At 49.5% G+C, this 27393-nt stretch overlaps 1 protein-coding gene across 10 annotated transcripts in view; it reads right to left on the bottom strand.

The window, feature by feature from the left end:
• Positions 1 to 5957, bottom strand: part of CNOT1 (CCR4-NOT transcription complex subunit 1) — a 69760-nt gene extending 63803 nt beyond the window's left edge. For 7 of the 10 annotated variants that reach the window (XM_040982607.1, XM_040982611.1, XM_040982615.1 and 4 more), the window contains exon 1: positions 5844 to 5955. The gene's annotated coding sequence lies outside the window, so the exon portion shown is untranslated. Of the gene's footprint in view, positions 1 to 5843 lie in introns of all 10 variants that reach the window. The other 3 variants (XR_005884132.1, XM_040982613.1, XM_040982608.1) reach the window with 3 other exon arrangements.
• Between the last annotated feature and the right edge of the window lie 21436 nt (positions 5958 to 27393).

Here is a 27393-nt window from a genome sequence, read left to right as displayed (position 1 = left end):
CTCAACCAGAACTGGTGTACCTAGGACATGAACCCACACCCATAAAGGATGATGCCAGCACTAAAGGGATAGAGGAATAGCCTACTGGCCACCAAATACATTTTTGGAAACAGTTAAACTTGACCAAAACTGGTCTTGTGGCAATTGACAGTAAAAACACACTGTGGAAACCATACAGGAGAGATAAAAAGGAAGAAATAATTGGAAAGCTGTGATGACAGGGGAACTGTGAGGAATTCTCTGTAATTCAGCATGCTTAGGCCTAGGAGTACGTCACAGCAAGCAGGAAGCTGGCATGATGCTTCTTGTCAACTCGATGTCGGACACTACTGTCTCACAGAGTTACCCTGCGAGCCTTATCGGATGCATGGAAACTCCCCAGCTCTGAAATGGCCAACTGCGCAGTAAAGGCAGTGATAAAGGTATGGAAATACTTGTATTTTCGCAGGGTTGTCTGAGAACTTTGTAGTTCACCGAGTGCTGATCTGAGGATGAGGGGAAGGTTGACCACCTGCAACACAACTGCTGGAACCATCAGGATGAACAAAAAAGCTGCTGATTATGATACCATGTCTGTAGTTTCTCTTTCTCCCTCCCTCCTGCTGCCACTTTTCCAGAGGCCTGTGGCAAACAGGATGTAATCATTTTCAAGATTCATTTATTTTTGTCATAAAGGCAGATTTACAAGAGACAAAGAAAGCTCTTCAGTCCACTGATTCATTCCCCCAAGTGACCGCAACAGCCAGAGCTAAATGGAGATGAATCCAGGAGCCAGGAACTTCTTTGGGTTCTCCCACACAGCTACAGAATCCCAAGGCTTTGAGCCATGATCCACTGCTTTCCCAAGCCACAAGCAGTGAGCTCGATGGGAAGTGGAGAAACTTGAACACCAACCAACACCCATATGAGATCCTGCCACAACCATGAGGACTTTAGCCACTAGGCTATTGTGCTGGACCCCAGGATGTGATTTTTAATGTTTACAAGCCCTTGGGGCCTGGCACAGTAGCCTAGCAGCTAAAGTCCTTGCCTTGCACATGCTGAGATCCCATATGGGCGCCAGTCCTAATCCTAGCAACCCCGCTTCCCAACCAGCTCCCTAATTGTGGCCTGGAGAGGCAGTTGAGAATGATCCAAAGCCTTGAACCCTGCACCTGCATGGGAGACCCGGAAGAAACTCCTGGCTCCTGGCTTCTGATCAGATCAGCTCTGGCCATTTCAGCTGCTTGGGGAGTGAACCAATGGACAGAAGATCTTCATCTGTCTCTCCTCCTCTCTGTATATCTGACTTTGCAATAAAAATACATAAATTTTGGCCCCAACATGGTGGCATAGCTGCTAAAGTCCTCGCCTTGAACATGCCAGGATTCCATATGGGCGCTGGTTTTAATCCTGGCAGCTCCACTTCCCATTCAGCTCCTTGCTGGTGGCCTGGGAAAGCAGTTGAAGACAGTCCAAAACCTTGGGTTCATGCACCCACATGGGAGACCTGGAAGAAGTTCCTGGCTCCTGGCTTTGGATTGGTTCAGCCCCGGCCATTGCGGTCACTTTAGGAGTGAATCATCGGACGGAAGATCTTCCTCTCTGTCTCTCCTCCACTCTCTATAATTCTAACTTTGCAATAAAAATGAATAAATCTTAAACAATAAATAAATTTTTAGGAAATCCCTTGGATATCACTTCCCAGCACAGCCTCCAAGTATCACTGGGGGGCTGCTGGTGTCACATCTGGCTAATAAAGGTGTAATCTCCGATTAACTTCCCAACAGTGTAAACAGATATGACAAATTGTGTCAAGCAAATTCCCACTTTCATAAGCTTTCAGGGGCACACCAGCTTGGTCATTCTGGCTCTTCCTCTTTGTCTCTTATTGGCTATGTATATCTTATTTTAAATTTTTTTTTAAAAGCATAAAAATTTTTTGCTTACTTACTTGAAAGGCAGAGTAAACAGAGAAGGAGATATTTCACTAAACAGTTCAGTCCTCAAAGGGCCACAAGAGCCAGATCTGACTCAGGCAGGGGCCAGGAGCCCAGAATTCCATCTCCCACATGGATGTTAGGGACCAGGCACTTAGACAAGAGTTGGCCGGAATGCTAACAAATTCAGAAGTGCAGCAGTAGAAGAACTGCTCAAGCCATACATGACATTCCAGCATCCAATATGGGCACCAGTGTAGTGCAACTGCTCGTTTTGATTCCACTGCTAATGCCCTGGGAAAAGAAATAGATGGCCGGGACCCAGCATGACAGCTTAGTGACTAAAGTCCTCACCTTGGATGCACCAGGATCTAATATGGCTGCAATTCTAATCCCGGCAGCCCCTCTTCCCATCCAGCACCCTGCTGTGGCCTGAGAAAGCAGCTGAGGTCAGCCCAAAGCCTTGGGACCCTGCACCCGTGCATGAGAAACCTTGAAGAGGCTGCAGGCTCCTGGCTTAGATAGACTCAGCTCCAGCCTTTGTGTTCACTTTGAGACAAGTGATCTTACCCTCTGTCTCTCTCTGTATATCTGACTTTGCAATAAAAATATTTTAAAATAAATAAAAGCTAGACTAGGTGCCATTATTGTGGCATACAACATTAAGCCTCAGCCTGCAATGTCTAGCAAGCATCCAAATCAGCACCAGTTCAAGTCCCAGCCGCTCCACTTCTGATTCTGCTTCCTGCTCTTGTCTAGAAAAGTCCCAAAGAACGGTTCACACCTTTGGACACTTACTCCCCATTAGCTACGATGGAATTCCATGTTTGGGCATTGGCCAGGCAGAGCTCCAGGTGTTGTCATGTGGGGAATGAAGCAGCAAACAGAAGACTTTTTGGTCTGTCCCTGCTGTTTTTTCAAACACATTTAAAATTGGGGCTTGTGTTGTGACACACCTGCAGAGCTCGAATTCCATATGAGCACCATTTGGACTATCCTGCCTCCAATGCAGCTGCAGCTACTGTAGCCATCTGGACAGTGAACTATCAGATGAACAATCCCTGCCCCCTAACTCTAACTGTTGTTTTCAGTTAAGCATCCTTCAAAATAAATTCATCAGCAATACATTTGTTAATGTATTAAAGCGTGTGTGAGCACACACACACACACACACACACACACACACACACACAAGGGTGACTCACTCAGAATTATTACAACTAACTTCCTCTGCAGCACTGAGGAGGACAGATCTGTGCGGTGATGGTTACTGTTTGCAACATCAAGGGCTCACATTAAAGCAACAACTCCAACTTCAGATCCAGCTACCTAATGTACCTGGGAAAGCAAAGAATGACAGCCCAAGTGCCTCCCAAGTGGGATATCCAGGGGTATCCAAGTGGAGTTTGGGGTTCATGGCTTCAGCCAGGTCCAGCTCCAACACTGAGGCCGTCTGAGGAATGAATCAGTATCTGTCACCCTGCTTTTCAAATAAATAAATCAACCTTTAAAAATGCAAGGTTCTCATACCTAGATCAGAATCAAGGGCCCAGGACAATGGCTCAATTGCTTAATCCTTCCCTTGCAAGAACTAAGATCTCATACGGGCGCCAGTTCATGTCCTGGCTGCTCCACTCCCCTTCCAACTTCCTGCTTGTGGCCTGGAAAGCAGAGGGTCTGGCCCAAAGCTTTGGGCCCCTACACCTGAGTGGAAGACCCCAAAGAAGCTCCTGGCCTTTGATCAACTCAACTCCAATCGCTACGGTCATTTGGGAAGTGAACCAGCAAAATGAAGATCTGTCTTCTCCTCTCTGTAAAAATCTGCTTTTTCAGCATAAATAAATTAAATAGAATCACCAAAAACACATTAACAGGGCTGGTGCTATGGCCATGGCTTGTGGCATCATCATCCCAAGGGAACCATGAGCACTGCGTTAAGTCCCAGCTGCTCCACTTCTTATCCAGCTCCACGCCTGCATGCCTGAGAAAGCAGCCAGACTGCCCGTGTCCTCGGGCTCTTACAGCCATACAGCAGACAGGGAAGCAGCTGGCCACTGCAGCCATTTAGGAAGCCAAGGATAATTTGAAATTAGGCTTTAAGGCATAAGATTCTTAAGATAGCTAGCATTTCCTGCTTTCTTTTTAAGGCTTAACCCTATATACAGGTATGTTACAGCACTCAGCATGCTAGACACAAGGCTTTTAAGCCATGGTAAAAAAAAAAGTTTGGGTCCAGTGCTGCAGCCTAGCAGCTAAAGTCCTTGCCTTGAACGCGCCAGGATCCCAAGTGGGTGCCCCGCTTCCCATTCAGCTCCATGATCCTGGCTTCAGATCAGCACAGCCTCCTGGGGAGTGAATCAGTGCATGGAAGATCTCCTCTCTCCGTCTGCTTCCCTGTATATCTGACTTTCCAGTAGAAATAGAAATTTTTTTTAAAAAATTCAAATGCAGGGAAAAAAACTAACCCAAGGATCCCACAAAGTGAATACATAAACAAGCCAGGCACCGATCTCCCTTTAGCAATGTCACAAAAACTTGCACTATAACTTGGGTAGGAAAAGAATTCGTTATCAGTCAGGTCTTGGTGCCTTGATTCCCGATAAAGAATTCCGAGTACAACTTTCCCTAACTTTCATCAACAAGCTGCAAAGCCAGCTGCCTAAAACTTTTATGTAGTATCATTCCACCTTCTCCTTAAACAAGGTAACAATCTGCAGTGCTCCTAAAACACAATTATTTAAACTGTTACCATATAGCCCATCTGATTGACCTACTTCCTGGTGTTTTACTCCCCCCTCCCTTGTTGCCGTTTGTTTTTTTTAAATTCCTGTACCCCGGGTCCTATCCACTGTGGTCATCAGGAATTATCCCATGCTGTTAACAGAATTTCAATCCATCACTTCTCAAAAAAATAATTTTTTTTTCACAAGTAGCCACAGGGGATCGAAGATTAGATTTACTCAGTTTTGCACGGGAGCACTTTTCTTTGCAGTCCTAGGAAGTGAGCCCTCGGACTGGGTGGCTTTCAGGCGAGAAGTTCACTTCCCATAAAGTTTAAAACAACACTTAGGAAGGGCCATAGCCATCGTGTATATTCCTACCTACAAAAGCACACTCCTGGGGGTTCCTTGCAGAAGGGTGATCCGGGCAAAGGGTTTTTGTGTTGGGCCAAAAGCAATCTCTCACAACAGCCGTGAGGCCTCTAAGTGCTGGGGCTCGGGCCAGCAGAACCGCCACTATCGCCCCGATACCGGGCCGAGGGAGGGGGCACTCCGGCGCAACCGTAAGCACCGCGGCGCGCGAGTGGAACAAAAACCTGTGGCAAGAATAAGGAAGTGCTCACTCCCGCCCGCCCCTCCCACCGGCGGACACCCGAAACACCAGGGGCTTTTGACAACGTGCTGCAGGGGAGACGGAGCGGCTGCTCTCGGACGCGGAAAGGAACCAGGGAGCCTTAGCAAAGCCCCGTCGATCTAGGCCTCGGGGGAGCCTGCACCCGTCTGGGAGCCGGAAGAGAAAGGAGCAGCTGAGGAGTCCTGAGGACTCTGAGAAAGGTACAGCCCGAGCGAAGCGAGGTCCGGGGAACCCTCCAAGTGCCACCTCGGACGCCTGCAGGCCCCAACACGGGGCCACCCCGGGTCTCACCCCATACCCTAATCTCGGCTTCCGAACGCCTTCGCGCCAGCGCCTTCCCAACACCCAAAGCCTGCGCGAGTCGTAGGGAAGAGTCCGTCCTCTCCCTCCTCGCCCCATTTCTCTGTCCCGGCCGCCTAGTACTCCCCAGAGCTTCGAGGGGGGAAGGAAAAAAAAAAAAAACGCTCCCAATGGCCCCAGGTCCGGCCCCATTCCTTCTCCCACCGGCACTCGCGTTCCCAGGCTTGACACTGACAGCCTACTCCACGTCCTGACCCCAGCCCGCCTAACCTCAAGCGGCTCCGGCGGCGTTGGACACAGGAAAACTCCTGGGTCCCCGACTCCGGGCTCTCCTCGACCCCCTCTTCGGTTAACTCCGCTTGTTTCTCTACAAAATGGCGCCGGAGGTCGCGCGCTCACGTCGCGGCCTTTCCCCTCCCCGTTCCCATTTCATCATTCGCTGCCCGCCTGAAGAGGGCGGGTCCCAATATCAGCCAATGACCGCAGCCCGCTCGTTACTCCTGCCCAATCACCGTGAGGCGCCCGCGGATTTTAACCAATGACAAGCGAGCTCTTCAGAAGTCGAGGAAGAAACCAGGCTCCTGCTAGCAACTACCAATCCAGACCCTGACTTGGCGGCCTTAGGCCAATTGCCGCTCTCCAGCCTCTAGGGAACGTGGGGGGGGGGGGAGGGGGTCTTCGCGCCTGCGCCACGGGCGAGGGCCATTGGAAGAGACAGGCTGAGAACTTCGATTTGGGGCTCCCCGAATTGCTACCTGCCCTCCAAGTTTTCAGCCAAAGGAGACCGGGCATGGCCTGTGAGAAACAATAAATAAGCAAGGCGTGGGGGTAGCTCAGCAGCCTTTTTCCACTTTCTTTTCTAGAAGTGCCACGGCCCGGTGGATCGCAGGGATTTCCCAAGCAAACATTCCCCTGCCCTTAGGGGCTTATCGGAGGGGAACGCCGAGTAACAGAAAACTAGCCAGGTCAGGGGCTGAAAGATAGGACGCTTAGGATCCTGGGATTTGTAGTCGCACTCCCCACCCCCATTACTGTCGTGAAAGTACGACTTTTTTCCTTCCTCCACTGGCGACGCCATCCAAAGAGCGGTGCATGCTGGAGAATGTAGTCTCTCGAATTCTCATCTAGTCAGCTCGCTTGGCTTTCCCAAAGGGAGCTTTTTGGAGTTGATGGTTAACCTGTTCTCAAAGCAGAGCGAGGACAGTGTTAGCCCTTCCACCATTTGGTAAAAATCCCTTCTCCTCTCACCCTAAGTATTGGCCACCTGTCTCATACTACCTTTTTGTGCCTAAAAATAGTTCTTAAAATTGCGGTTGAAAACACATGAACTTAATTATCTTAGCCATGTTGAAGTGTGTAGGAATAATGGTGTTTCCCATGCACATAGGTTGTGCCACAGAGCTCTAGAACGCCTACTTTTATATTTATTTACTTCTTATTTGAGAGACAGCCAGATTTTCTATCTACTGGTTCGCTCCGCAGGCCAATATCAGAAGCTAGAAACTCAAGGCAGGTTTCTTGCTTGAGTGGCAAGAAATGAGCCAGCACTGATGCTTCCGGGATGTGGAGGTGAGAAGCTGGAAGAAGTGGATCTGGGCTAGAGATTAGACATGCCAACACAGGCTGTGGATGAACCTGAGCATCCTAAACACGGTACCAAAGGCCCCCAGTCTAGAACTTTCCATTTTGCAAAACAACTCACCAGTCACATCTCTCCCCACCCCTGGCAAGTACCATTTTCCTAAGGATTTGAACACTTCTGTACCTCATTTAAGAGCATTGTGCAAGGCCCAGCGTGATAATCTAGCGGCTAAAGTTCTCATCTTGCACACGCTGGGATCCCACAGGGGTGCCGGTCCATGCCCTGGCAGCCCTGCTTCCCATTCAGCTCCTGATTGTGGTCTGGGAAAGCAGTCAAGGATGTCCCAAAGATTTGGAACCCTGCACCCTTGTGGGAAATCTGGAAAAAGCTCCTGGCTCCTGGTTTCAAATTGATTCAGCTCTAGCCATTGCAGCCACTTTGGGAGTGAACCAGTAGATGGAAGATCTTTTTCTTTATCTCCTCTTTTCTCTGTATATCTGTCTTTCCAATAAAAGCAAATAAAATTTTTTAAAGAGCATTTGTGCAGTATTTGTGGTTTTTTTTTAATGGCTTTATTTCACTTGGCATATGTGTACTAGGTGACACCTGTTGTTCTTGGCTGGAGGCCAAGTCTCTCAGCAAACATGTCAGCTTATGTCATCACGCACCTGCGTGAGATCCCGAACTCCCACATACAGCATCCACCTGAATCACTTCAGCCAATCCCAACACCTAAATAACCAGTACCTGGCACAAAGTAGGCATGTGAGCAAATCAGTGCTGAAAAGTAGGAAATGAAGACAGGCATCAAAAAAACTTAAACTCAGGTAAAACCATTTAATTTTACTTGTGACTCTACAATCAGGCGAATCCTCACTCACCTAACATATGGAGTGTTTGAATGCACTGAGCAAAAGATGTTCGTTTTGCAGACTGAGAAAGAAAACATTCAGAACAGAAAGGCAACAAACTTCAAAACCACTTTCCTTCAAAGGCTTAACTTAAAAGAACTGACTTATGCCAACTAAAGTGTTTCTTCAGAAGATGTTTTACTGTTTACTCTCCCAAACTTCTGACAAGGCAGGATAAGCAATTTTCTGCCCCCTGGTGTTGCGGAACTTGAGCATGGCAGATTCACAGAGAAGAGAGACAGATCTTCCTTCCATTGCTTTACTTACCAAGTGGCTACAACGGCAAGAACTGAGCCATTTTGAAGCCAGAAGCCAGAAGCCAGGAGCTTCCTCCGGGTCTCTCATGCAGAGGTGCAGGATCCCAAGGCTTTGGGCTGTCTTCAACTGCTTTCCCAGGCTACAAAATGGGGAACTGGATGGGAAGCGGGGCTGCTGGGATTAGAACAAGTGCCCTTATGTGATCCCGGTGCATGCAAGGCGATGACTTTGGCCACTGGGCTACCATGCCAGGCTCAATTCTAAAAATGTTCTGGGAAGGTATACTCCCTTCTTCTCTACAATTGACATCAATGCTGATTGATCCCTGAGCAGCGGAAGGAGAAAAGAAACCTTTGCTTTTTTTTTTCTCCCTATGGACTGCTTGAACTTATCCCAAAGAGGGTATATTCATGTTTTATTTGTATAATTTAAAGCACTGACACCCATAGAGGTCAGCTCTGTCACTCTTTAACCAGCTTGGTCTCCAACATAAATCTCCTAAAGTAAAGATGTGTTCAAATAAAGAAAGCCCTTACCCGCTCTAATCTGTTTGCCAAGAAAAATGGCATGCTGCTGGCCTTCCTGGATGCTGCTTCAGAAAGTCCTGTGTCCACAGGCCCTCCTCCCGAGCCACACCAGCTTTGAGGTTGCTATGAGGTGTCATGCAGACTCAGCCAGGAACCTGCCTGATTTGCACAACAAATTGGAGATCAAAGTCCTTCAACTCTGTGTTAAAATTCCCCAGTGGCAGAACCTGCATTGTGGCATAATGAGCAACCTGCGGTGCTGGTATTCCATACAGGTGTGCACCCACATGGGCGATCCAGATGAAGTTCTTGGTTCCTGATTCCTGGCTTTGGCCTGGCCCAACCCTGGCCATTGCAACAATTCGGGGAGTGAAGTAACAGCTGAAAGTCCTCTCTCTCTCTCTCTCTCTCTCTCTCTCTCTCTCTCTCTCTCTCTCTCTTTGTAATTCCATCTTTCAAAAAAAGAAAGAAAAAGAAAAGAAAAATTCTCTGTGGCTTCGTCCTGAGAAACTCCCAGGCAACAGGTCTGCATACTGGCAGGGGTACTGTGGATTACCTGGTACACCTTCATTTTCCTAAGACATACTCAGAAATCACACCCAAACTGTTTCATTAGAGACCTTCAAAAAGGATTTCCCGAATCACCTTATAACGCAGCAATTATGTATGTTGGAGTGCAAGCTTACTAAAAAGCAAGTTATCTTGGCTGGCTGAGAATCCCTCACCTTGAGTCTTTTCAAGCCTTACTTCCAGCCTTTTTCCTCAATTTAACTGTGCATCCGAGGCTCCGAAAAAACTTCATAAAACTATAATTGGTTCTCAAAATAGCCTGGAGAGGAAAACGTTGAATGCTGAGAAACAAAAGCCTCATTTAATTGGGTTAGGGAGGAGGAGAAAAAATAACTAGAAGACAAAGAACTTTCCAACTCTGAAGTCCCTGCAAACTACACGATGTTTCAAGGAGCTTCAGGAAGTAAGCAGAAATAGAAGGCTTTATTGTTTTTACATTCCTGTTTTTAAGCCTGATTTTCCAGCTGAATCAGTAACTTCACTTTCCTGAAGCTTGGACCACCATAGAATTTTCTATCCTGTTTCTAGCACATAGTGGCAGCCAACCTTAGACTCCTAATCTCCTTTCATCTCCACTATTAAATTCCAACCCTTACTATCTTTCTAATATATTTCGTTAAAATGTCATTATATATTTCAAAGGCAGAGTTACAGAGAGGGAGAGACAGAGATAATCCATCCGCTGATTCACATTCCCCGTATGTTTGCTGTGGCTAAGCCAAAGGCAGGAGCCTGGAATTGTTTCTGGTTATTTCACATGGATGGCAGGGCCCATGAACGTGGGCCACCTGCGACTGCTCTCCCAGGTGCACTTATAGGAAGTTGAATCAGATGTGGAGCCACCTGCACAGTGCAGCAGCGTAGTGCTAAACCCCTTGCCTTGCTTGCACCAGGATTCCATATGGGCACCAGTTTGTATCCTGACAGCTCCACTTCCCATCCAGCTCCCTGCTGGTATCCTGGGAAAGCAGCAGAGGACGGCCCAAAGCCTTGGGACCCTGCACCTGTGTTAAGACCCGGAAGAAGTCCCTGGTTCCTGACATCGTAACAGCTCAGCAACTACTTGATACGACCACTTGGGGAGTGAATCCAAATAAAATAAAAATAAAATAAATAAATATAAATAAATAAATATTTTTTAAAAAAATTTTTTAGAGATTTATTTTTATTTTTATTACAAAACCAGATATACGGAGAGGAGAGACAGAGAGTAAGATCTTCTATCCAATGATTCACTCCCCAAGTGAGCGCAACGAACGGTGTTGTGCGAATCAGGAGCCAGGAGCTCTTCCAGGTCTCCCATGCGGGTGCAGGGTCCCAAATCTTTGGGCCATCCTCAACTGCTTTCCCAGGCCACAAGCAGGGAGCTGGATGGGAAGTGGAACAGCCGGGATTAGAACCGGCACCCATATGGGATTTCGGGAGTTCAAGGCAAGGACATTCTCTAGGCCACCATGCCAGGCCCTAAAAAAAATATTTTTAAAAAGATTTATTTGGGGGGCCTGGTGTGATAGTCTAGTAGCTAAATTCCCACCTTGCATGTGCCAGGATCCCATATGGGCACTGGTTGATGTCTTGGCTATCCTACTTCCCATCCGGCTCTCTGCTTGTGGCCTGGGAAAGCAATGAAGGGATGGGCCAAAGTCTTGGGACCCTGCACCTGTGGGGGAAACCTGGAGGAGGCCCCTGGCTTCAGACTGGCTTAGCTCTGGCCAGGGAGTGAACCAGTGGATGGAAGATCCTTTAGTCTTTTCTTCTCTCTGTAAATCTTTCCAAAACAAACAAACAAACAAATAAATCTTTAGAAACATGTATAAAACAAAAGAGTTTTGGAGCGGTAATTCTCAAAGTCTGCTGTGCGTACAACAATCTCTCGAAGTACAATTTATATTAAGGCTTTTCCTTCCTATCACTGTCAGCCCCCACCAACAGTTCGGAGAGGCAGGACAGGAGCCCAGGGATATCACGTTGTGTTTCTAGTTTACTGATAGGAAATGAAAGGCTCAGAAGAATTTAGTGAGTCCACCAAGGTCCTGAGGCAAGGTGAGGGTAGAACTGTCGCTTAAGCTCAGAGGCTCAGGGGCTCCTGGGAACAAAGGTATCTTCTCATACTGTGTGTGCACGTGTGTGTATGGATGGATGCATTTACTTTTTAAAAAGATTTGATTCTTGTTTGAAATTCACATTTACAGAAAGAGGAGAGGGAGAAGCAAAGAGAGATTCCATCTATTGATTTATTCTCCAAATCTCTGCAACAGCCTGAGCTGGGCCAGCCTGAAACCAGGAGCCTAGAGCTCCTGCCTGGTCTCCTAGGTGAGTTCAGGGACCCAAGGATCTGGGCCATCCTACACTGATTCTCAAGTGCATTGGCAGGGAGCTGGATGGGAAGTGGAGCAGCTAAGACTACAACCAGTGCCCAAGTCTCCCTTGTGGGTGACAGAGACCCTGACTCTTGAGCCATCTTCCTCTGCTCTCCCAGGCACATTCTTAGCAGGGAGCCGGATCAGAAGTTGAGCCATGCAGTAAACATGTGTTCCAGATTACAGTGTTTCAGATTTTTAGAATAGATTTTAAGGGTTGAGTATCTTAATCTTAAAATCTAAGCTCAGAAAATGCTTTGAAATCCAAAGTGTTTCAAGTGCTCTTACAAGTTTGGCCAAGTTTATCCCAGAATGAGTCAGAGGCTGACTCTTGGAAGCTCGGGAGTCTTTATTCACTGACCGGAGGACTGTCCCATATCACTACCCATGGCGAATGGAACAGCCCCTCCCAGTCCTGTTCAGGGGTTTTTAAGTATCACTCTACCAGTCAAATAAGACAGCATTAGCATTTAACCAGTCCAGTGGCGCAGTGGTTAAATCCTTGCCTTGAACACCTGAAATCCCATATGGGCGCTGGTTCTAATCCTGGCAGCCCTGCTTCCCATCCAGCTCCCTGCTTGTGGCCTGGGAAAGCAGTGGATTATGGCCCAAAGATTTGGGATCCTGCACCTGCATGGAAGACCTGGAAGAAGCTCCTGGCTCCTAGCTCCTGGCTTCGGATTGGCTCAGCTCCAGCCATTGCTGCCACTTGGGGAGTGAATCATTGGACTCAAGATCTTCGTCTGTGTCTTTCCTCCTCTCTGTATATCTGAATTTTCAATAAAAATTTTTAAATCTTTAAAAAAAAAGCATTGGTATAAGAAAGGAACCATTCAAACAACTAAGCTCACATCAGTGCACAATACAAATTATCCAATCAACTGGAGTGCCCTGGAACACAGATAGCCAATCAGTTTATATCTGATTTTGCAATTAAAATAAATAAATTTTTTTTTAAAAAATGTGCATTCTAAACTATCCAATCAGTTACAGCTACACAGCTACCTTCCCCCAGTAGTAAACAACAGAACCAGGCAAACAGGTCCTTCCATGTACAGAAACCAAGCAAGATCTCCTCCCAAAGTGAGATATTTTCTTGTGATATGCCTGTCAGAGCCTCACTTCAAGTTCTGGCCTCTGCTATCCAAAGCTCACTGCTAATATCCTTGCAAAAGCTGCAAACAATGGCCCACCAGGATGGAGTTCCAGGGACCTGTCCACTGTGGTCATTTAAAAGGACTTGAACCAGTGGAAGGGAGATGTTTTTCTCTCTGTGTCATCTACTTTTCAAATCAATAAAAGACATAAAAAAAAAATTAAGTGATTCTGAACTTGTAATGTTAAAAAAAAAAAAAAAAGCAAAACTACAGTTCTTAGGAGCGGGCATCATAGTGCAGCTAGTTCATGCCCCCACCGGTATCAGAGCGCCTGGGACCCAAGCCTGCTTTTGTTACTGATCTGCCTTCCTGCCAATGCACCGGGGAGGCTAGGGGAGGCCACAGATGACCACCTCACTGCCTGGGTTCCTGACACCCCTGTGGGAGATCCGGCTGTTACGGACTTTGGAGCAGCTAATCAGCAGCTAGCTCTCTGTCACAGTCTCTCCTCTGTTATGTTGTCTTTCAAATAAATAAAGCTTTACCGGAATAAAAAAAGGAAGAGATGGACACACATTGAAATGTTAATGAGTTCTTTGGTGGTGGGTGGAGCTGAGCTGTAGACAGTCGGGAGGAACAAGGTCTCCTTTGTTCAGTGCAGGAGGACATTCTGGGGCTTTCATCATGTCCTAGGCCCTCTGGACCGACCAGCAGGAGTTGTCCATATCCAGGTTCCTGATCTCCAGAGGAATGCAGGGTGGCTGCAAGGACCCACCCTCAGACCCCACCCAGGCCTTCCAGAACCCACCTCCTACCCCTTCCTATCCCCTTCAGGGCTCCCTCCCCTGGAGCAGGACACTGAGCTGTAGGCTTCCTCACCCAGGACGTGGAGTTGAGAACTGCCCCCAGGGCTGCAGGGATGGCCCTATCTGCTTTGGGAGAAACTTGAACAGGGTGTCCATGAAACCATTTTCAGTGTTTCCTTGCAGCCAGCCTGAACAAGTGTTTGGTTAAACGTATTTATTTTCTTTCTTTTTTAAATTTATTTTTATTACAAAGTTAGATATACAGAGAGGAGGAGAGACAGAGAGGAAGATCTTCTGTCCGATGATTCACTCCCCAAGTGACCGCAACAGCCAGTGCTGCTCCAATCTGAAGCCAGGAGCCAGGAGCCCCTTCTGGGTCCCCCACACACATGCAGGGTCCCAAGGCTTTGGGTCGTCCTTGACTGCTTTCTCAGGCCACAAGCAGAGAGCTGGATAGGAGATGGGGCCACCAGGATTAGATCCCATATGGGATCCCAGTTGTGTGCAAGTTGAGGACTAGCCAGTAGGCTACCACATTGGGCCCACAACAGCCTATTCAAAGTAAGCTCAGAGACCTTGCTCAGTGGCCCAAAGGTTAAATCCATGCCTTGCACAAGGTGGGATCCCCTATGGGCGCAGGTTCCTGTCCTGGCTGTTCCACTTCCCATCCAGTTCCCTCTTTGTGGCCTGGGAAAGCAGTAGAGAACTACCCAAAGCCTGGGGACCCTGCAACCACGTGTGAGACCCAGGGGAAGCTCTGAGCTCCTATCTTCTGATTTGCTCAGCTGCAACCATTTGGAAAGTAATCCAGTGGCTGGAAAGAATGTCTCTCTGTTTTTTGCTTCTTGCTGAAACTCCAACTTCCAAATAAAAATTTCTCTCAAAAAAAAAAAAAAGGTCAAATCAGGTCATGGCTTGTTGCAGTAGACAATCCTCATGGCTTCTCTTCCTCGGATGGCAGGCCAAGTGCTCACGCTGGTCTGGACCAGGTCCCCTCTGACAGTGTGCCCTGCCACTCTCCTCCTCTATGCCTGTTCTTGCTGCCCTCCCCCCTCAGTTTCAGCTCAGGGCCTTTGCACTTTGGGTCCCCAGCCAGGGACCCTCTGCCACCAGAGATTTCCAAGACTTTCTTTCGCATAGCCTACAGGTCTCTGCTCAGAGAGAACTCCCCGATAGAACTGCTGTCAGTTGCCCTGCCCTGCCATCTTGCTCTGTCCCCCAACACCCTGCTGTTCTTCCTCGCTCATTTACTATTTATTCCTTCCATCCCACCCCCTCCTTAAATACAAGATTCCTGAATGCAGACAAGTCCTGCCTTTTGTTGCCAAGTTCCTGCAGCCTGAGGCAGGAGATTTAATCCCTTCTTTCTGGATAAGTCACAAAGATCTCCCAGAGGGGCTCAGCACTGTAGCCTAGCAGTTAAATCCTGGCCTTGCATCCACCACGATCCCATATGGGCTCTGGTTCCTGGCTTCGGATTAACGTAGCTTCAGCTGTTGTGGCCACTTGGGGAATGAACCAGTGGATGGAAAGCATTTTTGTCTCTCCTTCTCTCTGTATATCTTTCTTTCCAATTAAAAAATAAAATAGGGTCTGGCGCAGTGGCCTAGCAGCTAAAGTCCTCGCCTTGAACATGCTGGGATCCCATATGGGCACTGGTTCTAATCCCGGCGGCCCCCACATCCCATCCAGCTCCCTGCTTGTGGCCTGGGAAAGCAGTCGAGGACGGCCCAAAGCCTTGGGACCCTGTACCCTCATGGGAGACCTACAGGAAGTTCCTGGTTTCTGGCTTCGGATCGGGTCAGCACTGGCCATTGCAGTCACTTAGGGAGTGAATCATCGGACAGAAGATCTTCCTCTCTGTCTCTCTGCTCTGTTTATCTGACTTTGCAATAAAAATAAAATAAAATAAAATAAATCTTTAAAAAGTTAATATTAAGTAAATCCTTTCAAAATCTGCCTTTAAAAAATAAAATAAGTGTTTAAAGCCCTGGCACGGTAGCCTAGTGGCTACAGTCCTAAACTTGCAGGTGCCAGGATTCCATATGGGAGCCAGCCAGTATCCCAGCTGATTGATTTCCCATTCAGCTCCCTGCTTGTGGTCTGGGAAAAGCAGCTGAGGATGCCCCGAGGCCTTGGGATCCTGCACCTGTATGGAAGACCCAGAGGAAGCCCCTGGCTCCTGGCTTCAGACCAGTTCAACTCCAGCTGTTGCAGCCACTTGGGGAGTGAACCAGAAGATAGAAGATCTTTCTTTCCTTCTCTCTGTAAATTTGTCCTCCAATAAAAAGAAATATATCTTAAAAAAAAATAAATTAGGGCCCGGAGCGGTGGTGCAAGTGGTTAAGGTCCTCATCTTGCACGCCCCAGGATCCCATATGGGCGCCGGTTCTAATCCCAGCAGCCCCGCTTCCCTTCCAGCTCCCTGCCTGTGGCCCGGGAAAGCAGTTGAGGACGGCCCAAAGCTTTGGGACCCTGCACCCGTGCGGGAGACTTGGAAGAGGTTCCTGGCTTTGGATCGGCATAGCATCGGCCATTGCGCTCACTTGGGGAGTGAATCATCGGACGGAAGATCTTCCTCTCTGTGTCCCTCCTCTCTGTATATCCGCCTTTCCAATGAAAAAATAATAAAAAGAAATCTTAAAAAAAAAAATCTTCCAGAGGAGAGATATCGCTAGTCCCACCTCACAGAAGGAAGTGCTGCTCAGAGGCGATGTCCTGTGCAAGGTTAGTTAGGGCAGAACTGGAACCTGACCCTCAAACACTGGTTGACTCCCCTCAGGTCTGCTGGAGCCCAGACTGGGCCAGGACAAAGCCAAGAGCCTGGAGCCACATCTGGGATTCCCATGTATGCAGCAGGAGCCAGCTCCTTGGATCATCTTCTGCTTTCTTGAGAGCATTAGCAGGGAGCTGAATGGGAAGTGGGGTAGCCAGGATTCGAACTGGTGCCCCAGCAGGATGTTGGAATCACAGATAGTGGCTTGACCCACTGTACCACAACACTGGCAGGAATCTTGACTCTAGAACTCAGTGTACTTTGCTCTGGCTTTCCTGGTGCCAGCTGGGTTCCTTCTGTACCATGATAGCCTTGGGGACAGCATGGCCTGAATCTGAAAGGGGTCAGGACAGTGGGATTCTTAGAGTTACATCAGGGGACAGGCAGCACTTCTGTAGCCTTTCCGGCTAAGCAGGGATGTGCTGGGTGTTAACCTCTTAAAACCATAAATGGTGCTGAGGAAGCACAGGCCTCCATCCAGCGCCTGGAATGTGGATGCTGGGCACCACTGCCTTCCAGCCTCTTGTTCCTAGCTGGGTGTCCTGGCCCCGCCTTTCCCATTGCTAATCACTACAGTTAACTCCCTGAGGGAGGGGCTCAGCTGGCCACCAGAGCCTGACTCCCCAGGTCTTTTGTTTCCCCAGTAGATAACATCTTGCTGGCCAGTCACGTCTTGGAGGTTTCTTTTCCAGGAATTCCAGGCCTAGGGCAGGCAAAAACTCACTCCAACCTGTTGCCCCAGACTGAGGCTAATTCTTCCATCTTCAGGCAGACATTCTGAAGCCTAGGGAGAGGCTGTCAGAAGCAGGGAGCGGTCCAGTGCCTGGCACAGAACGACTCAGACCACAGCTGCCTTTTCATAATGTTCCTGAATTGCACACTTAATTTCATGCATAGCAGAGCAAACAAAATGTAACAATTCTCACACCCGAGGCCTTGGCCTTGGAGCCTCTTAGCCTCAAATAGGGGAGGAACTAACCCTTGGAGCCCTAACCCGCTTACCAAGGAGTGCCTTGGCCAGCGAGAGCATCTCTTGTTGAGTTCGAGGGAAGAAGGGCCAATCAAGGCTAATGATGTCCCAGATAGGAGATCTGTCTCCTGGGCTGTTGTGCAGAGACAGGGATGGTCTCGTTCTCTATGAACAAGGAGAGTGATGTTGCTTCAATGGGCTCATCTTTTATTTGCCCAGTTTAAAGTATAGCCTGATTATCCTTGGTTGACTTGCCCTGCTGTGCCACCTGCCTCTCCGCCACGTACCTTATCTTTAGTACACATTCCATGTTTTCTAGTACTCACACACTTATTTCTGTTATTTTAGATGCTTATTTCTGTTTTTTTTTTTAAAGATTTATTTTATTTGAAAGGCAGATATACAGAGAGGAGAGACAGAGAGGAAGATCTTCCGTCCGATGATTCACTCCCCAAGTGAGTGCAATGGCCGATGCTATGTCGATCCGAAGCCAGGAGCCTCTTCCGGGTCTCCCACGCGGGTGCAGGGTCCCAAAGCTTTGGGCCGTCCTCAACTGCTTTCCCAGGCCACAAGCAGGGAGCTGGAAGGGAAGAGGGGCTGCCGGGATTAGAACCGGCGCCCATCTGGGATCCCGGGCGTGCAAGGTGAGGACCTTAACCACTGTGTCACCGCTCTGGGCCCCCTCTATGTTTTTTAAAAGCGATTTTTTTCATTAGGCACATTTACAGAGAGAAGGACAAACAGAGAGAAATTTCTTGTGGCCTGGGAAAGCAGCAGAGTATGGCCCATGTGGGAGACCTGGAAGAAGCTCCTGCTTCCCAAGTTTGGATTTGCTCAGCTCTGGCTGTTGTGGCCATTTAGGGAGTGAACCAGAGGATGGAAGATCTTTGTGTCTCTCCTTCTGTCAAATCTGCTTTTTCAATAAATAAGCAAATGGCTGCTGCATGAATCGGCCAGGAATCTGAACTTGAAGTCTCTCGCATTTAACAAAATCATAGGTGGTCATGGTTTGGTCTCCTCCAACAGACCAGACAGAAAAAAGCAACACAGAGTCATTCCAGCTGCATGCCACGTCATCAAACGGAAGCTTTTTGGGGGCAGAGAGAGCACATTCAGGGAGGTCAGTGTTTCCAACAGATTGGGGCTACAAGTCAATATAACAAGGACATCCCCTTACAGGACAGGGGCACTGCAGCAGCTTGAGCGCAAGTGGCCTCCTGCTCCTCTCCCCATCCCTACCTTGCACATCCACTGTTGTGCTACTGGCCGCTAGAACTCTCTCTTGGAAAGCATAGGCTCCTCCATCTATGAACTGCAAATAAGACTCAACTAGATATATAAGAAATTGGTTGCAATTTTCTCTTTGGGCAGTTCTTAATAGTCCAGGCAAGAATGGACTGGACTAATTGAGAAGTTGAAGGAAAGGAGTGGGCATTCGATGTTTTTTAAGATTGATTTTATTTTTATTGCAATGTCAGATATATAGAGAAGAGGAGGAGAGACAGAGATTAAAATCTTCTATCCAATGATTCACTCCCCAAGTGACTGCAATGGCTGGTGCTGAGCCCATCTGAAGCCAGGAGCCAGGAACTTCCTCCAGGTCTCCCACGTGCGTGCAGGGTCCCAAGACTTTGGACCGTCCTCGACTGCTTTCCCAGGCCACAAGCAGGGAGCTGGATGGGAAGCGGGCCTGCTGGGACTAGAACCAGTGTCCATATGGGATCCTGGTGCTTTCAAGGTGACTTTAGCCGTTAGCTGCTAGGCCACCATGCGGGGGCCCTTGGGGTGGGTATTCTATGCAGAGATTCACACTCAGGACAAGTTGACCTGCAGCACCCCTCACAGTGGCCCTGGTTAGCTTCCTGGCTCTGCATTACACTAGCAGATGAGGACTAACATTCTCTCTCATTTATTTGAAAAGCAGAGTAACAATGAGAAAGAACAATAAAGTAAGAGAGAGATCCTCCATTGGGCCAGGCCTCAGCCAGGAGCCAGGAACTCCAACTGGGTTTTCCACGCAGCAGCTAGGGACTCAAGCACTTTGGCCGTCATGTACCACTTCCCAAGCACATCAGGACTTCAGCCTCTAGGCCACGGTGCGGGGCCCTAAATCTGCCTTTTTAAAAAATATTTGTCTGTTTTTTAAATTGGAAAGGCAGATCTGGGACTTGTCCATAACCTGATCCTTTGCCATGATCTTTGATTCTTAGAAAGTCCTGAAAGAGAAGTGAAAATGTTTATCTCGTTTGGGGATGAGATCTTGATTTTCTTTTACAGCTCAGGAGGTATGCTGATTGCCCCAAATTGTTTCTGTAAACACAACTGGGAGGTCCTGTTTGCCTAGTTGTACTGTTTGCTGCTAGGTGGGGTGAGACTCTTAGGATTGGATAGTTTAAAGTACATGATGCTTAAACTAGGAATCTGTTCCTCCCCACTACAATAGCACACTGATGAGGCATGGTTGATTGAATGATCTGCATCCTGTACCAATGCTCTCTTAGTTGATTGGATGATTGTTGGTTAAGAAACCCTGAATAAGACTGATTGGGGCAGCTCCCCTCTTCCACGGGTGGTGGAGTGGGACAGTCCACCAGTTGGTGCCAGCTGATGGATAATGACTCCTGAGTTTCTAAGAGTCTGCCTCCGACTCATTTCTGGGCTAAATCTGGGAAACTTGCAAGAAGCCAATCCAAAGCCAGGAGTCAGGAGCTTCTTCCAGGTCTCCCACGCGGGTGCAGGGTCCCAAGGCTTTGGCCCATCCTTTACTGCTTTCCCAGGCCACAAGCAGGGAGCTGGATGGGAAGTGGAGCAGCCAAGATATGAACCTTTGCCCATATGGTATCCCTGCAGATACGAGATTAGGAGTTAGTCACTAGGCTACTGCACTGGGCCTAGTGTCCTTTTTTTTTTTTTTTTTTTTTTAAGATTTATCTATTTAATTAGAAGATAGGGAAGAAGAGAAAGAGAGAATCTCCCATCAGCTGGTTTACTCCCCAGTGGCTGCAATCCCAGTGGCTGCAATGGCCAGGGCTGGGTAAAGCTAAAGCAAGGAGTGCAGGGTGCAGAGGCCCAAGCAGCTGGGTCATCTGCTGCTGCTTTAACAGGTGCATTAGAGCAGGGAGTGGATGAGGAGTAGAATAGCCCATATGGGATGTCAGCATGGCAGTTGGTGGCTTTACCACATATCTCCATGTGTCTGATTGATTTTTTTAAATATTTGTTCATTTTTATTACAAAGTCAGATATATACAGAGAGGAAGATCTTCCATCGGATGATTCACTCCCCAAGTGAGCGCAATGGACGGTGCTGAGCCGATCCAAAGCCAGGAGCTCAGAGCCTCTTCCGGGTCTCCCACGCGGGTGCAGGGTCCCAAGGCTTTGGGCCGTCCTTGACTACTTTCCCAGGCCACAGGCAGGGAGCTGGATGGGAAGCAGGGGTTGCCAGGATTAGAACCGGCGCCCATATGGGATCCTGGGTGTGTTCAAGGTGAGGAGGACTTTAGCCACTAGGGCACTGCAATGGAGCCCCTGCTTGTTTTTTGAGAGGCAAAGACACAGCACTCCCCTCTGCTGGTTCATTTCTCAAACCAGAGCCAGGAACCGGGGACTCGAACCTAGGCACTCAGGTGGGAGACCTGGGAGCTTCCGTTAGTGGACCATATACCAGCCCCCAAGCCAGTGCTTTGACTAGCAGAGTGGTTATTTCTTTACCTTTTGCACCTGGTTAATGGGGGCAGGCAAGCGGTGCAGGACAGGAGGGTCCATTTCGCACAGGCTGAGCCCTGGGAGATTTTTATCACCTTTCCTGTGTGACCTTAGCTTAGCTTCTGCCAGGCAGTGTCACAGCATGTTGGGAAGCAGCCCTGTCTGGGACTGACCGGAGGTAGCAATGCTCAGCTTATTCAGAACCTGAATTATCTTTTAAATGATGGGGCTGGCGCCAAGGCGTCTGGCAGCTCCACTTGCAGTTCAGCTCCCTGCTTGTGGTCTGGGCAAGCAGCAGAAAATGGCCAGGTCCTTGGGCCTTTGACCCCGTATGGAAGACCTGAAAGAGGCTCCTGGATCCTGGCTTCAAACTGGCCCAGATCCAACTGTTGCAATCATTTGGGGGAGTGAATCAGTGGATAGAAGGTCTCTTTCACTCTGTAATTCTGCCTTTCAAATAAAAAAAAATAGATATATATTTTTTTAAATGAAGGGAAAAAGGGGGGGAGCAAGATAAAAAAAAAAAAATCTGGTCACCCAACAGTGTTCTTGACAAGACACATTTTATGGAGTGTTGGGGACAGGCAGCCGCAGCTGCTGAGCACCCACACTGGGGCTAGCGCAAGTGCTGGGAGCTTTGCAATCCGAACTTCATCCAACCCACTCCCCTCTGCAGCTTACCTAATCTGCCCCTCTCCTCGACCTGCCGCACGCTTCGTTTCGCTTCTGCTTAGCAGAAGATTCAGGCTCAGGGAGATGAAGTGCCTGGATTGGAACTTCTCCTTCTGCCCTCAGGGCTCGCCGATGAACTGAGAAGATGCGTGGGAGGGTCACACGCTGCTGAGTGAGCACACAGGACACTCTCCAGCAGCGTGATTAGGCAAGACCCACCAGCTGGAATCCTGAAACAAGGGCTCCAATGCAGTCCCAGCCGTTTCAAGTTGTATTCCAATTATCCAGACTGTCCTGGCACCTGAATTCTTCAGAGAACTCAGATTAGTTTGAATTCAGCTACCCAGAGCTCACAATTAGGTGGATTTTTCTTTTTCCTCTGAGCTTTCATTTTTTAACAAGAAGTCATCTACAGGGCTGGCATTGTGGGCCAGCGAATCAAGTCTCTGCCTGCAACACTGGCATCACACGAGTGCTACTTTCAGTCCCAGCTACTCCACTTTCTGTCTTCTTTTTTTTTAAGATTTATTTTATTCTTATTGTGAAGTCAGATATACAAAGAGGAGGAGAGATAGAGAGGAAGATCTTCCGTCCGATGATTCACTCCCCAAGTGAGCACAACGGACGGTGCTGAGGCAATCCGAAGCCAGGAGTCAGGAGCTCCTCCAGGTCTCCCACGCGGGTGCAGGGTCCCAAAGCTTTGGGCAGTCCTTGACTGCTTTCCCGGGCCACAGGCAGGGAGCTGGAAGGGAAGCGGGGCTGCCGGGATTAGAACCAGCGCCCATAAGGGATCCCAGCACGGTCAAGGCGAGGACTTTTAGTCACTAGGCCACTACATCGGGCTTCGGATGGGCTCAGCTCCAACTGTTGTGGCCACTTGGGGAGTGAGCCATCGCATGGAAGAGCTTCCTCGCTGTCTCTCCTCCTCTCTGTATACCTGCTTTTCAATTTAAAAAAAAAAGTATAGTAGGGACTTCAATCAGTGTTTATGAGTTGCTGGCACTGCAGAGGGAGATTTAACTGGCTATGCCACAGTGCTGGCCCCTTCTCTACAATTTATGCCTATTAAATATTAATGCATCTGCAAAAGTAACTTTGAAATAAATTTATAGATTTAAAAAAAAGCTAGAGCTGGGTTTTGTAACCGGGTACTCTGACACGTCATGCAGGTGTCGGCATCTTCTGGGCCCTCCTCTAGGAGATCTGTTTGGAGGATACGGGTCTGACTTCTGGCTGCCCAGTCTCTTCCACATTTACCAAAGATTTTTTCATGTATCATACCCGGGAATTATGACCAAATCGAGGTTTGTATATATCTGCATCCTACACCTACACCCACGTGATCAGTGTCTGTAGTAGTGTGACCTGATTCCCCTCCAGACCTGCAGGCCTTGACTTAGAAGGGACCTTGTCCTCACACAGCAGTGTCACCCACCTGGGGCAGCAGCAGCCATCTCCAAGGGCCCTGGCAATCCGAAGCTTCCGTCCCTACATCAGAAGCAACGATGCAATGGCGCCCTCTAGGGACCACAAGAACCTACTGCAGCTGTGTGCTCACCCTCAGCCTGCTAGTGTTACAACGCTATTTATCTTCAGGGGTTGTAGCAACTATATCTTCAAGACAGGCATAATCATCATTAATAACAATAACAACAAAATAAAACAACAAATAGAAAAAATTTTAAAAAGCAAAACCAAGATGGGCATCATCGAACTTACTGCATGTCAGAAACATCACTCAAGGACTAAAGCCACAGGGCTGGTGTGGTGGCTCAACTGGCTAATCCTCTACCTTCAAGCGTCAGCATTTTATATGCACACAGGTTCGTGGCTTGGCTGCTACACTTCCAGATCCAGCTCTTTGCTTATGGCCTGGGAAAGCAGTGGAGGATGGCTCAATTCCGGGGGCCCCTGCACCCATGTTGGAGACTCTGAGGAAGCTTTTGATCAGTTCAGTTCTGGCCACTGTGGCCATTTTGGGAATGAGCCAGTGGATGGGAAGATCTTTGTCTTTTCTTCTCTGTAAAGCTGACTTTCAAGTAAAAAAAAAAAAATGTGACCCACCCACTCCCTGACTTCCCCCACCGTGCAACAGGCACCTTTGGGCTTCAGCCCTGATCTGGCCTCCGCTGCTCTGTGGACCAGATCATTGGCACACTGGCACCACGGAAGCTATGCCAACTCAGACCCCAGCCCAGGCCCAGTGACTGTCAGCACAGATCCTCAGGGGGAGAAGCTGGGTTTTCACATGGGTTTTGTAAACAGGACCTGCTGCTTTTCTTAAAGATGTCTTAATCTATTTGAAAGTAAGTCAGAGTTACAGAGAGGGAGAGACGGCAATCTGCCATCTCCTGGCTTACTCTGCTACAACGGCCCCAATGGCTTGGGCTGGGCAAGCTGGAATCAGCAGCCCAAGCACTTGAGCCACCTTCAGCACCGCAGGAGGCAGCTTAACATGCTATACCATGGCCTGTGTGCTAGCCCCAAGGCCTGTCACATTTGAAGTGATTTATTGATTTTAATGCCTCTCCTCTCCTTAAACCTGTTAAGAAGGTCAAATTGTGAACCCCATTTCAGACATGAGCAATGTCCCTGAGAAGTGACCGTGATCTGCCCACAGCCACACACCAGCAATTGCCTGGCGAGGGCTCCGAGATCAGCTGCTGGTGCCAGCATGGGGTTTGCAGGTTATTGCGGATGGGAACCACGAGGCTGGCTCTGTGGCAACTCTCCGGTTCACCAAGCTCCTTATGCATGGTAGGAGTGCTGCCGGGCTCTCGTCTGATGACCCCATGTCCTTGGCTTTGCAGAGCAGTGGTGAAGACCAGATGAGGTGGAGGGGCTGGCACAGTGAAGGAACACACACACAGGCTCATTCATTCAACAGCTCCCGGGCACGTGCTGGACACTGGGACAGGACAGCAGATGGATGAAGCTGTCCCCCACTCCCGTGTGGCTCACACTCTGATATGGGAGACTGACACTGCCCAGATGTCTAGCAGCTTGGGGAGCATTAAAATGCACGGGCAGGTGCATGTGGCTGTCTGCTGCAGGATCTGCCTCCAGCTTAGCCATAACCTTTTCTTCTCTGTCCATGGACATGCTGGAACCCAGCGTCCAGCTCCTCTCTGTCCTCCAGGCAGGCATGAGCTGTGGCCCAAAGCTGTCCTGTGCCCAGACTTTCCAACATGTTTCTTTGTTAGTGGCCGAGTTCCCTTCTCCCACTTAGAGGGAGGATGCGGCAGATGTGCCGCTTAGCCTTGACCCTGAGGGCAGGAGGCAGCCATTGTACTCTTTAGCCCCATCTCTGCTGCTCCTTCCGTCCACACAAGGCAATGCTCCACCTATACTGGCCACTTTCCAGATCAAATCAGGTTCCTGCTACCCCAGGGCCTTTGCACATGCAGCTCCCACTTCTCCCTACTTAGTAAATTCAGGGGCCACACAAATAGTACTTCCTTTAGGAAGCCTTCCTCAGTTCCTTGAATTTCCAAGGCCCAAAGATAACACTGTATTTCCCCAGCAAAGGATATGGATCTTCACAGTTTTCAAGTACACCCTTGGTGTTGACTGCTTGCTTAGCATCAACCTGCCCAACCACACTGAGAGCACATTGGAGCGGGGTGACTGGATCTGTGCCCAGGACCTCAGGGGCCTGCTCCCCAGGGATGGATGCTCAGGAGCTTGAGAGCTATAGGTTCAGCCCCAAGATCCATGGTTGTGGAGCAACAGGCAGCAGGGGCCAGGCAGGAAAAGCAGAACAAAGGCATGACTGTAGGCAGAGGTGGCTGGCCTGGACAGGGACACATTCTGGGATGGGCTGGGAGGAGAAGGGAGTGGCCTGCAGGTTCCCGCTTGGTGCCAGGAGCAGAGGTGCGATCCTGAGACCTGAATCTGACAGACCAAGTAGCCACAAGAGGCCTCCTGCCCCACCTTTGTGCCCGCACAAAGGGCACGCAGCTCAGCAGCATGACCCCTTTTATTAGCCATCCTCCTCCCTCCGAGTATGCACAGGTGGAAGTCGTGAAATGTCCTGATGGGGAAGGGAGGGCAGCGCACGCAAGGGGGGATCCTGCCTGAGGTTGGACCACGAGGCCAGATTCTAGCTCCTTCTCTGCTCTTACTGGGGCCTGCCTATGTGTGAAATGGGGGTATAAGCAGGTTGTGCAGACCTGCCTGTGGGCTGTCTTCCGGTGATGGATGCTAGCAGGGGTGGTGTGGGGCTGGGAAGACAGCAGAGGGGGAGGGGCTGGCCCCCGGGCAAGAAGGGACGTGGGGAAAGGCGGCTGTCAGGTTGCAGGCTGAGCTCCGGGCGAGCTGCCTCTGGCTGGCTTCCTTGCCTTAGATCAAACTGTCCTGGCTGGGGAGGATGGGCAGGAGGGCTGTGTGACACAATCTTGAGGATCGGGGCAGGACAGCCCACGGAAATGCTGGGGTTCCAGGACACAGAAGCCCGACTGGGTACCTGGACGGACAGGTGAAGGGCCGTGGTGGTTCAAACAGGTGTATGGGTGGGAGGATGACCCTACACATCCTGCCTGGGACAAGAATCCAGGGAGGATTCAATGTGACTGACAGGCCACTGATAGACACTGAGGGCAATGATGCTAATAGGGTCTGGCATCCTCCCAGCCCCAGAAAACCTTTAGGTGAGAGGAGGCAGCTACCCAGGGAGAATGGTCAGGAGGTGAAGCAGTGATGGGGGCTGGGTGGATGGAGGTGTGAGCGAGCAGCCCCAGCAAGGGTGGGGACTGGGCTCCAAGTGACCCCCTCAGTGCCAACCCAGCTGCAGCCCTCTCTATCTGATCAGGGTAGGTCTGGCTGGGGGAGAAGGGAGGTGCTAAGGGAAACGCCCTTGAACTTTCCTCTGATCCTGGCCAGCTGGAGGCTCTCTCCACTGCCTGCCCTGGCACCTCTAAGCAAGGCCACCCAGAGTCTGGCAGAGAAAAGCGGACTTCCCCTGCCTGCCTGTGGAAAAGCTAACGGAGCAATACACACAGCACCGTGGCGGCACGAGGCGGGCCCTGGTTTCGGGGCCAGGCTGGCACCGTTTGTAAACATTAGACTTGGTGATGTCTGAAGAGGAAGGGAGATGAGCTGGGACCACTGGGAATGGAGACAGAGGAAGGGTGGGGACCCTGCAGCTTTGGGAAGGGTCAATTAGCCACAGGAGGGAGGCTGCGGGGGCCTCTTGGCGGGTGCAGTGGGGGTTGTGGGATAGGCAGGCCTGAATCCACTCGCCTCTGCATGTTTGTGTGGTTTCAGCGCTCCCTCGGGAGGGGCAGAGGAAGCCCCGGTGCCAACGGGCAGGAGCGGGTGCTAAGCCTACAGGAGTGAATGTGGCCCTAGCCCGGACAGGTGGCTCTGTGGAGCCTGGTGGGGGCGGCCCTTTGCTCACAGCGGGAAGTGAGACCGGCTTCCTCCTTCCTCTGCCATTGCTGGGTTCTAGGCTTCTCTGAGATAGGAGACAGTTCTTCTGCCATCACCCCCACACTGCCAGGACTGGAGAGCAGGGAGGAAGGAGGTCCGAGCTGTCCAGAGGTGTGGGGCCCGATTCTGCTTGGAACTGCTCCCAGGGAGGGATGC

Source organism: Ochotona curzoniae, unplaced genomic scaffold, assembly GCF_017591425.1.
Source record: "Ochotona curzoniae isolate NIBS_2020 unplaced genomic scaffold, NIBS_Ocur_1.0 contig_3622, whole genome shotgun sequence".
Lineage (NCBI taxonomy): Eukaryota > Metazoa > Chordata > Mammalia > Lagomorpha > Ochotonidae > Ochotona > Ochotona curzoniae.
The sequence above is the reverse complement of the archived record's forward strand: the minus strand, read 5'-3'. Positions and strand labels throughout refer to the sequence as shown.